Source organism: Nuphar pumila, chromosome 4 (assembly GCF_984573655.1).
Source record: "Nuphar pumila chromosome 4, dmNupPumi1.hap1.1, whole genome shotgun sequence".
NCBI lineage: Eukaryota > Viridiplantae > Streptophyta > Magnoliopsida > Nymphaeales > Nymphaeaceae > Nuphar > Nuphar pumila.
In genome coordinates this window covers 106615498-106625778 of record NC_143252.1, presented here as the reverse complement: position 1 = coordinate 106625778, position 10281 = coordinate 106615498, and positions in this window count along the sequence as shown.

The window sequence follows — 10281 nt, the reverse complement described above, 5'->3', positions numbered from 1 at the left end:
TGCTCGTATCATGAATAGTTGCAAAATTTTTAAAAAATCACAAAAAAATCGATACTAAGCAGTGAGAAGCGAAAAACATAGGTTGATTCTTGACATGAACCTAATATGCATCTGATTTACCATTGATGCTGTGAAAACATGTGAACAAATCACAATCAATGCGAAAACATGGCGGGGTGGCCGGTGAACATAGAGAGTGAAGGAAAGAGAGAGAGGCAGTGGTCACTGGTGAACACAGAGAGCTCCCACAAAACTCTCTTTTTTAATCCGTGTATTTTTATTGTCGCACTTTATTTGTGTGATAGAAAAAAAAACTTCTTTACTCGCACTAAGTAAAATAACACCAAAGGAAGGGGAGTTTTTTTTTAATTCCAAATTATTGGCGCATGTTTTATGTGTGCCAGAAAAATAGCTTTTTTAGTGGCACTAAGTAAAATAGCACCAGTGAAAGAAGAGGTTTTTTTTTTATTCTGAATTATTGGCACATGTTTTGTATGTGTCAGAAAAACAATTTTTAATGGTGCTAAGTAAAAAAAATGTCAATGAAAGAGGAGATTTTTAGCATGAGAGAGAAAGAGTATACCAAAGAGTGAAAAGGATTTTTTTTGATATGCCAAATTATTGGTGCACATTTTATGTGTGCTAAAAAAAGCTCTTTATATTGGTGCACTTTTTATGTACGTCAGAAAAAGTTTATTATACTAGTGCAGTACAGTTAGCGCTAGTATAACTCACTTTCTAGTGCTAAGTTAAATAGCTTCATTGTTTCAGAAGATGAGAATATTGTTGAGAGTATAGAAGGGAGAGGAGATGGGCCATTTTTGTTAGAGATTGAAGGTTCTAAGGTTCAACCACAAGAATAGAGAGAGAGAGAGAGAATGGAGGGGAGAACGTATGCTGCTGAAAAACCCTTAATAGGGATCTCGTATCAGGCTTTTCTTTAAGTATTTGTAATACAAATATTAGGGTACTAAAAAACCCTCTACATAATAGACTAAAATACAAGTGAGCCATTAATGAACATGTGACATAACAAATTTGAGTTGGGTCTGGATCTCACATCCAAACCCAAGGTAGATATGATTGACAACTTCTTTTCACCTTCTCTCAAGTTGTACATGGTTTTGAACCATGAACAACTTGCCTTTCAACATCCAAAATCAGTCCTTGATGAGTCCTTTTATAAACAAGTCAACAACTTGATCAGTGGTCCAAACAAATTCAAGTTCAATTTTCTTCTCTTCAACTTTCTGTCTTACAAAATGTTGATCTATTTTAATATGCTTGGCACGACTATGGTAGATGGAATTAAAAGACATGTTAATGGCATTTTGATTGTCATATAAGAGAAGACATCGAGATATCGATTCTCCTACTTCTGTCAACAGGTGTCTGATCTAAGTTACTTCGGCTGTGGCAGCTACCATTGATCTATATTCGGCTTCTGTACTCGACCTCACAATGGCCTTTTATTTCCTACTGCTCTAGGATACTAGATTTAGGACAATGAAAACACAGTATCCAGAGACTGACCTGGACTCATCTGGATCTCCGACCCAATATGCATCTCTGTAAGCAAGAAGTTCATGTGCGTCATGCTCATTTGTACTCTTTCTATACAAAAGACCATCTTCGATAGTTCCCTTCAAGTATCGAAGAATGTGTTTAACAACTTCCATATGCCCAATATGTGGCTCATGCATGAACTGAGATACCTGATTAACTGAATAGACAATAACATGTCAAGTGCAAGTGAGATATTAAAGCATCTTGACTATCTTGCGATATCCCGTAGGGGCCTCGTACAATTCTCCATCTTGGAAACTGAGTTTCTAATGAAGTGCATTGGATGTGCTTAGAGGGTTGCAATATTTCATACCTACCTTGCTCAAAACATCAATGATATACTTATGTTGAGTAAGTGTCATGCCTTCAGTGGTCCTGTCAACTTCAACTCCAAGAAAATACCACAGTTTACCAAGGTCCTTCATCTTAAACCTATGATTCAAAAGCTCTTTGACCTGCTTAATATGCTCATTAGAATTACTTGTAATGATAATGTCATCTACATATAACAATAATAGTGTAACTATATCTTTGCATTTGAATATGAAGAGAGAGAATGATCAAGAAGAGATCGACTAAAACCATATTTTTCTACTTCAAGAGAAAAATTGTCGAACCAAGATCGAGACACTTGCTTCAAATCATATATAGCTCTCTTTAATCTGCACACATATTCTTTGGAGTTTCCTTTTGCATATCCAGTAGGTTGCTCCATGTATACTTTCTCTTTTAGATTTCCATGTAGAAACACATTTTTGACATCCAGTTGACTAAGAGTCCACTGTTTCTCAACAACTAATGATAATATAATTCTAATGGTGCCCATTTTTACAACCGGACTGAATGTCTCATCATAGTCTTGTCCTTGCTCCTGTGTGAAGCCTTTTGCAACCAGTCCAGCTTTATATCGCTCAATAGTACCATCTGGCTTGTACTTTATCTTATACACCCACTTTGATCCAACAACATTTTTATCTTATGGTCTGAGAACAATATCCCAAGTACCACATTCATGAAGAGCCTCTATTTCTTCATTCATAGCTTTGATCCATCTTTTAGAATTTGTTGCTTGATAAAATATTATGGGACCTAAAGAGGTTTAAAAGAGCTAGAAGTCTATAGTGAAATTCTCATAACTAACCCACCTTTCAATCGAATGTCGAGGGCGAGCAAATCTTATGGGAAAAGAGGATGAAATAGAAGCAGAAGAAGAGTTGATCTCCTGATTAGAGATAGGAGAAGTCTCCTTCTCTCGTCGAGAGTAAACAATGCCTTTATACCTTTCGAGAAGCAAGAGTGGTTCCGATTCCATGCTATCATGAGTCCTTTATGTGACATCAGGCATGATATTTCCCTTATTCCTTTGATCACATTCTGAAGGGCAAATATCATCAATACTAGAAAAGAGATCAGAGTTCAACCAGGAATGATAAACCTCAATTTCAGGAGTGTTAGCATTATGATCAAAGTTTAATTTATCAAAGACAACATTCCTGGATATTTTGATGCACTTACTCACAGGATCATAACATTTGTACCCTTTATAATCATCAGCATATCCCACAAATCTACACTTCAAGGCCTTATTCTGAAACTTGTGTTGTATTGAACTGTTAACATGAACATAAAATACACAGCCGAATACGCACAAATCATGATAATTTAGATAAACATCATACAAAGAAAAGTAGGGTGATTTATCTTTCAAGATATTCATGGGCAGTCGGTTTATGACATGTCTGCTGAATGAAAGGCTTCTGCCCAGAATGTAACTGGGAGATTACTATCATGCATCATACTCATGACACTCTAGACAATATGATAATGCTTCTGTTCAGCAATTTCATTCTATTGAGATGTATGAGGGCAAGACATCCGCCTACTTATTCTATTAGTTTGGAGGAAATTAATAAAATCATTTGAGGAGAATTCACCCCCTCTATCACATTGTAAACAAAGGATATTTTCAGAGAATTGATTCTTAACAAAGGAATGAAAATTCTGAAATAACTTGAAAGTTTCAGATTTGCATTTCATAAAGAAGATCCATGTGAAGCGAGAATAACTATCAACGAATATGAGATAATATCTAATTCCAGACATAGAGAAAACTGGGGTAGGATCCCAAACATCAGAACAAATAATTTCAAACAGTCTTGAAGCTCTTTTATTAATAGAATGAAATGGAAGAACATGACTCTTATACTGAAGACAACTAGAACATTTTTAATTATCAACACTTAAACCTAAACTTGATTTGGGAATAAGACTGTTTGAAACAAACTTTTCAATAAAATGACCACTATAATGACCCAGACGACCATGCCAAAGATTCAACTCAAAACATTCGGAAAGACTAAAGACACTCTTAGGAAGTACTGAAGAGAGTGGTGAGGAAAGCTTCAAGGTGGAACCAACAGGCCGAACACGAGTAGAAGGATTCTCTTGGAAGACGTACATATTGCCTTGTCGTTTTTCTTCAATGAACATTTTTCTCGTGTGAAGGTCCTTGACACGAATAGAAAAAGGAGTAAACTCAACTGAAACAGTAATATCATCAACAAGCTTAGAAACAGAAACAATATTTTTCTTGATGTTAAGGGCATGAATGACATTTGAAAGAGTGAGCAAGGATTTTGACATAGAAATAACCGAGCTTCAAATGTGAGAAATGAGGTGGCGAGATCTATCCTCAGTGACTAAATTATTTCTACCAACATAAAGAACAAGAGTTAGGAGTTTACCAGCATCACCAGTAACATGAGTGGTTGCACCGGAATCAGCATATCAAGTGCCCTGATCATTTTGTTTTAAGTTTAATTCAGCTAAGGCGGACAATAACAACTCCTTGACTTCTCCACTGTTCCTCAAACTATCTGTCCCCTTTCTTGTCTCTGATTGCTTTTCTCTATTTTGGGGGTTAAACCAACAATTAGCTTTGATATGCCCTCTTTTGTTGCATAAAAAATAAGTTGGTATCATCCTTTGTCTCTGCGGATTAGGAGGAATGTTGGGTGTAGGTAATATGCCACGACTTCCTTGTCCATTCTTTCCTTGACCACCCTTCTCTCTAAAATCATACCATTACAAGAAAATCGTGGATTAGCGACGAACGATATCCATCGCTAATCCATCACTAATCCATCGCTAAACTGTTTAGCGATGAATTGGTAACATATTAGCGATGAATAGCGTCCATCATAAATTTTTGGTCGCTAATTAGCGACAGAACTGATCTGTCGCTACTTCCATCGCTAATTTGTGACAGATTAGTGACAGACATGATCTGTTGTGAGTCTGTCGCTAAATAAGCACATATTTGGTTTTGCGATGGATATTATCCATCGCTAATCTGTCACTATTTTAGTGACAGATTAGCGACGGATAATATTGATCGCTAATCCATCAGTAAATTTAAAAAAAAAAATTCTCCCTGCTTGGTGGTATTCTGGCAGCAATAGGCCAGACTTGTACTACACCCCACAGGTGTTGCACAGGGTCTTAGACCTGAGCGACTTGGCCCACCACTGTGGGGTCTTCTGCACAAGGCAGTGGCTGCACCTCCAAATCGATGTGCTCTTCGGTGCGCTCTCCGATGCCCTCCCGACCTGGTTCCCCGCTTGTTCGATCCAGCCCACTACTGTGGGGTCTTCTACACAAGGCAACTGTTGTACTTCAGAACCGGCGACGGGCTCTCTGGCGCCCTCCCGACCTGGTTCCCCGCTTGTCTGGCCTGGTCTGGCCCGCCATTGCGGGGTCTTCTGCACAAAGCAATGGCTGCACCTTCAAACCGGTGCACTCTCCTGCGTGCTCTCTGGTGCCCTCTCGACCTGGTTCCCTGCTTGTCTGGCCCGGCCCGCCACTGTGGTGTCTTCTGCACAAGGCAGTGGCTGCACCTCCGAACCGATGCGCTCTTCGGTGCCCTCCCGACCTGGTTCCCTCACTTATCCATTGACCTGAAACCAGAACCCCCAACAGAATCGTTAGGCCAAAAAACAGAGTCCGAGAACGAAAAGCCACACTCAGAAAATAAAACCACCTACCAGGATGGAAAGCTCATTGCCGTTAAGAACGTCGGTGAAACCAGCGAAAGAAGAGTCATTTGAGACCGGAGAGGTCGGGTCGGCCTGGTCCTCTAGCGCCGGTGACTCTGACTCCTCTTCTTCCTCGCGTTCCTCCACCACGAAGTCATCTTCGTTCGAGAAGTCAAGGAGGCCCTCCACGAAGAAGTCAGTTTAAATAAAACGACTTTTGGGTCAGTTTAAATTTCGCACGGGGAGAGAGGAAAAATTTTGTGTCCTAGATGGGTCAGTTTAAATAAAAAATTAGCGACAGAATTAGCGAGAAAATTTTTCCCTCGCTAATTCCGTCGCTAATTTACAACAAAAGTTTTTCATCGCTAATTAATGTTTTTCTTGTATTATGAATTAGCGATGAAAAAATGTCGTCGTTAATCCATTGCTAACGGATTCGCGATGGAAAACTTTTCGTCGCTAAGTTGCGACAGAGTTTGAGACATAATTTTTTTGTTGTGAATCCGTTGCTAAGCAACGACAGATTAGCGATGGAAGTTTTTTCATTGCGAATCCGTCGCTAATTAGCAACGAATTCATGACAAAATTTGTTTCGTCGCTAATTTCACAAATCATTCGAATGTTAGTGACAGATAGTTTTCTCTAGCTAATCTGTCGCAAATTTGTGACAAAAAAATCTATCACAAATTTTTGTCGCTAATTAATATTTTTCTTGTAGTGTACCTAGCACGTCTTCGCCCATAAGCAACCCCTATGGCAAGCACTTTTTGTGCTCCAATGAGAATATGAGTCTCTTCAGAAAATCCCTTCAAAGTCATCTCATACTGAAAAAGTTTGGCACGAAGATCTTTAAATGCAGATAAATCTGGTAAACATAATAAGGAAGTAACTATCATATGGTAATCGGGTCCTACCTCTCTCAAAGTTTATTGCACCATATCCTTGTCACTAACTGCACACCCCACGATGGCTAACTAATCTGTAATAGTCTTCATTTTATTCAAGTATTCCATGATAGTCATAGAATCCTTTTTCAACATTTGAAATAGTGCGTGCCATTACCAAATGTTACCCCACAACACACACATATAAGAAAAATTCTTTAATTAAGACATCATTAATTCAATTAATCAGCCTTTCTTAATGGTGCCATTACCAAATGTTACCCCACAACACACACACACACATATAAGAAAATCTCTTTAATTAAGACATGATCAATTCAATCAATCTTAGTGCCAGTGAAATATTTTTTACTAGCACACTAAAAAAAGTGCACCAGTAAAAGTGGCTAATATAGTAGTATAATTCAGAGCTCAAATTTATCAAAAACTTGAAAAATCATAAATCATACTTGAAAAAAAATCCCCTAAATATACAAAACCTCTGAACAATTATGAAATACACAAACTGATAAAGAAAATGTCGGGTAAATGACGACGATGACCAACTGTGAAATACACAAACTGTGAAATACACAAACTGTGAAAATAAAAAAATCAAACATTCACTTGTTCAAAGCCCTCAAATAACTTCCTACGGATCCTAATATTTCAAATAATGATGACAAAGAGTAATATTCATAAAGAATAAAGAAAAGAGAGAGATACAACAAAGAAAACAGTGATAATGCACATGACAGTTTTGATGCTCGTATATGAACATTTGCAATTTTTTTTTAAAAATCACAAAAAAATTGATACTAAGCAGTGAGAAGCGAAAAACATACATTGATTCTCGACATCAACCTAATCTATGTCCAATTTACCATTGATGTTACAAAAACATGTTAACAGATCACAATCAAACACACAAAAAAACTCATGAAAATTCAAAATAAAGCAATGAGAATATGGAAAAAGTGAAAAAAAACAAAAAAAACATAAAGCTCATGGGTTCTCGATGCATAAATCATAATTACTGGTGATCTCTCTGTTGAGGATCCCGGTGAGGTTTGTGAGCCCATTGTAGATCCTTGCGGAATGGTACAGGAGGAGTGTTGGATCCATCTTCGAAATGGCATTAGCATCATCTTGCGCCAGAATGGAGAGGCCGCAAAGAAGAATAAGAAGAAGAAGAAGATGATGAGGATAGAGGTCATCAGATGAGGTGCTAAATACACAAACTGTGAAATACACAAACTGGTGTGCTTCGAGGTGGGGACACCAACAATGTTGGTGAGCTCATCGCGGGCGAGAGGTCATCATGCTTTGCCACCACGAAGGTGGGAGTGGAGTTTGAGCCGAGGCTGAGCACCATCTTGCTGTTGATATAGAGAGAGAGAAAGGGAGAGAGAGAGAGAGTGGCGGTGGTGGCCAGTGAACACAGAGAGCGAAGGAGAACGAGAGAGAGGCGATGGACGTCAGTGAATACAGAGAGCTCGCACGAAACTCATTTTTTAATCCACCTTTTTTATTGGCGCATTTTATGTGTGCTAGAAAAAAAAACTATTTTATTGGAACTAAGTAAAATAGCACCAATGGAAGAGGAGCTTTTTTTAATGCCAAATTACTGCTAAAATTAAGTTTTTTTTACTGGCACTGAGTAAAATAGCACCAGTGAAAGAGGAGATTTTTTTTTTTAAATGTCGAATTACTGGCTCACGTTTTATGTGCATTAGAAAAAACCACTTTTTAATGGCCCTAAGTAAAATAACATCAATGAAAGAAGATATTTTTAGCATGAGAGAGAGAGTCTGCAAAAGAGTGAAAAGTATTTCTTTTATATGCCGAATTACTGAGCTCTTTATATTGGCGCACTTTTTATGTGCGTCAGAAAACGTTTATTATACTAGCGCAGTCCAGTTAGCGCTAGTATAACTCACCATTTAGCGCTAAATTAAAAAACTTTAATTGTTTTCAGAGTACAGAAGGGAGAGGAGATGAGCCATTTTTAACTACATTTTCACAAGAATTTAGTTGACAACTCCAGCCTTGTCAAGGGCGGAACCAGAAAATTTATATAGGAGAGGCTTGTGTGTGTGTGTAAAGATAACATTTAGTAATAACGATACGAGGTATAAACAATTTTTTTTCTTTTTTGGTTGTTTTTCATGAAACTAACCTCAAAGACGTGATCTACATGTTTCTGTTAATGAGAATCGACTCTTAGAACATCCAATCACGATGTGTGTATAGGTTTTTATAAGGCTTTAAAAACCACCCGATGTATGATGATACTTTTCTGGGTCATAAAATAGTGTTTTTTCATAAAAATAATGATCCAAAATCTTTTCTGGGTCATAAAATAGTGTTTTTTCATAAAAAATTTGATCTACTTTAAAAAGATTCCTTAGATCTTTTTCGTTGTACCAAATGGCCCTACAGAATAATTTGATTGACAACATCCATTAAAACCTCTAACATTTCTATCTCTAGGATGCTTTTTAAAGTCAACCTTTATTAAACTAAGAGATCAAATGATCAAGTTCACACGTACAACCCACTTTACACCGGTGTTGTATGACATGTTAAAATTGGACATGATATTTTTCACGTTTTGGAGCTGTTTATCAGCAGAACAGCGTGTCCTTGGAACTGGCAATAATGTTCCAACACCTCTCATCTGTTCAGTTGAACCGGTTTCCAGCCACAGGTCCTACTTTCTCATCTCCTCTGTTCAATAACCTTCATCTGCTTCATATTTCATCAAAAATATTAGTAGAGTTTTATGCTGCAGACACTGAAATAGAAATACAATTATTGTGGCGCCTCTCGGCCTGTAACAGGAAGTCCAAGATACAACAGTGGTTTCTCGGGATTGAATCAAGGTTATCAGACTAGGAAGCGAAAGTGGAAAAGATACAAGAAGCTGAAGCGAGAAGCGATGCATTTTAAAATGCTAAGCAAGGAATAAAAAAAATTAAATGTAAAAATTGAATAAGAAACAAAATGAAACATAAATAAAAACTAAAATAAAAGTGACTACTATTAAATTTCATGATTTGTTGGTGTAAGAATTAAATTTTTCACCATCAGGGAACACTCTAATAGGCCTAGATCATTATCTTGTTGCCCTCAATCCAGTTTAGCTGAGTTCCAGGCCACTTCCAGCTTGCTTTGGGGGAGACATCCCATCGATGGCATGAGTGTATGGCTATGTGATCAGATTGGGAGTTGCGAAACTGGTGATTGTTCCTCTCAATCCAGATAAGCTTCCATGCAGAAAACACCCAAACTCTCCAAATGAATTTTCATTTCTTATACCCATTTTGTTGAGCTGTGAAGCAGTAAAATGCTCACAATGTAGATATTGGTTACGATGAAGGATTTGGTTACCAAAGTTTTCTAGGTACAATTCTGAGAAGCATGGCATGACTAATAGCAACCACATAATCAATACGAGCATGCCTTCTTGCCCCCTCAATAGAATAGGCGAATATTCATATCTATTACACGGAGGGATTGATCTTATTATCCATCTTTCATGCAATAACTATAATAACGAGCTAAGGGATAACAACTGTAAGATGGATGATAACTGTAATAAGATCAATATGATACAAAAATAAAATAAAATAATTATAATAACTAAAGATAAAATTAATGCCTGTTCCGGACCACCATGTGCGCTTAAAAAGCTTGCTTTCGGTGTTTGTGATTACCTGAAGCTACGTCACAGGGCCCTTAGCTTCTAAGCCCGTGACAATGGCAATCTCTTGTATAAAAAAAACGAGACATTA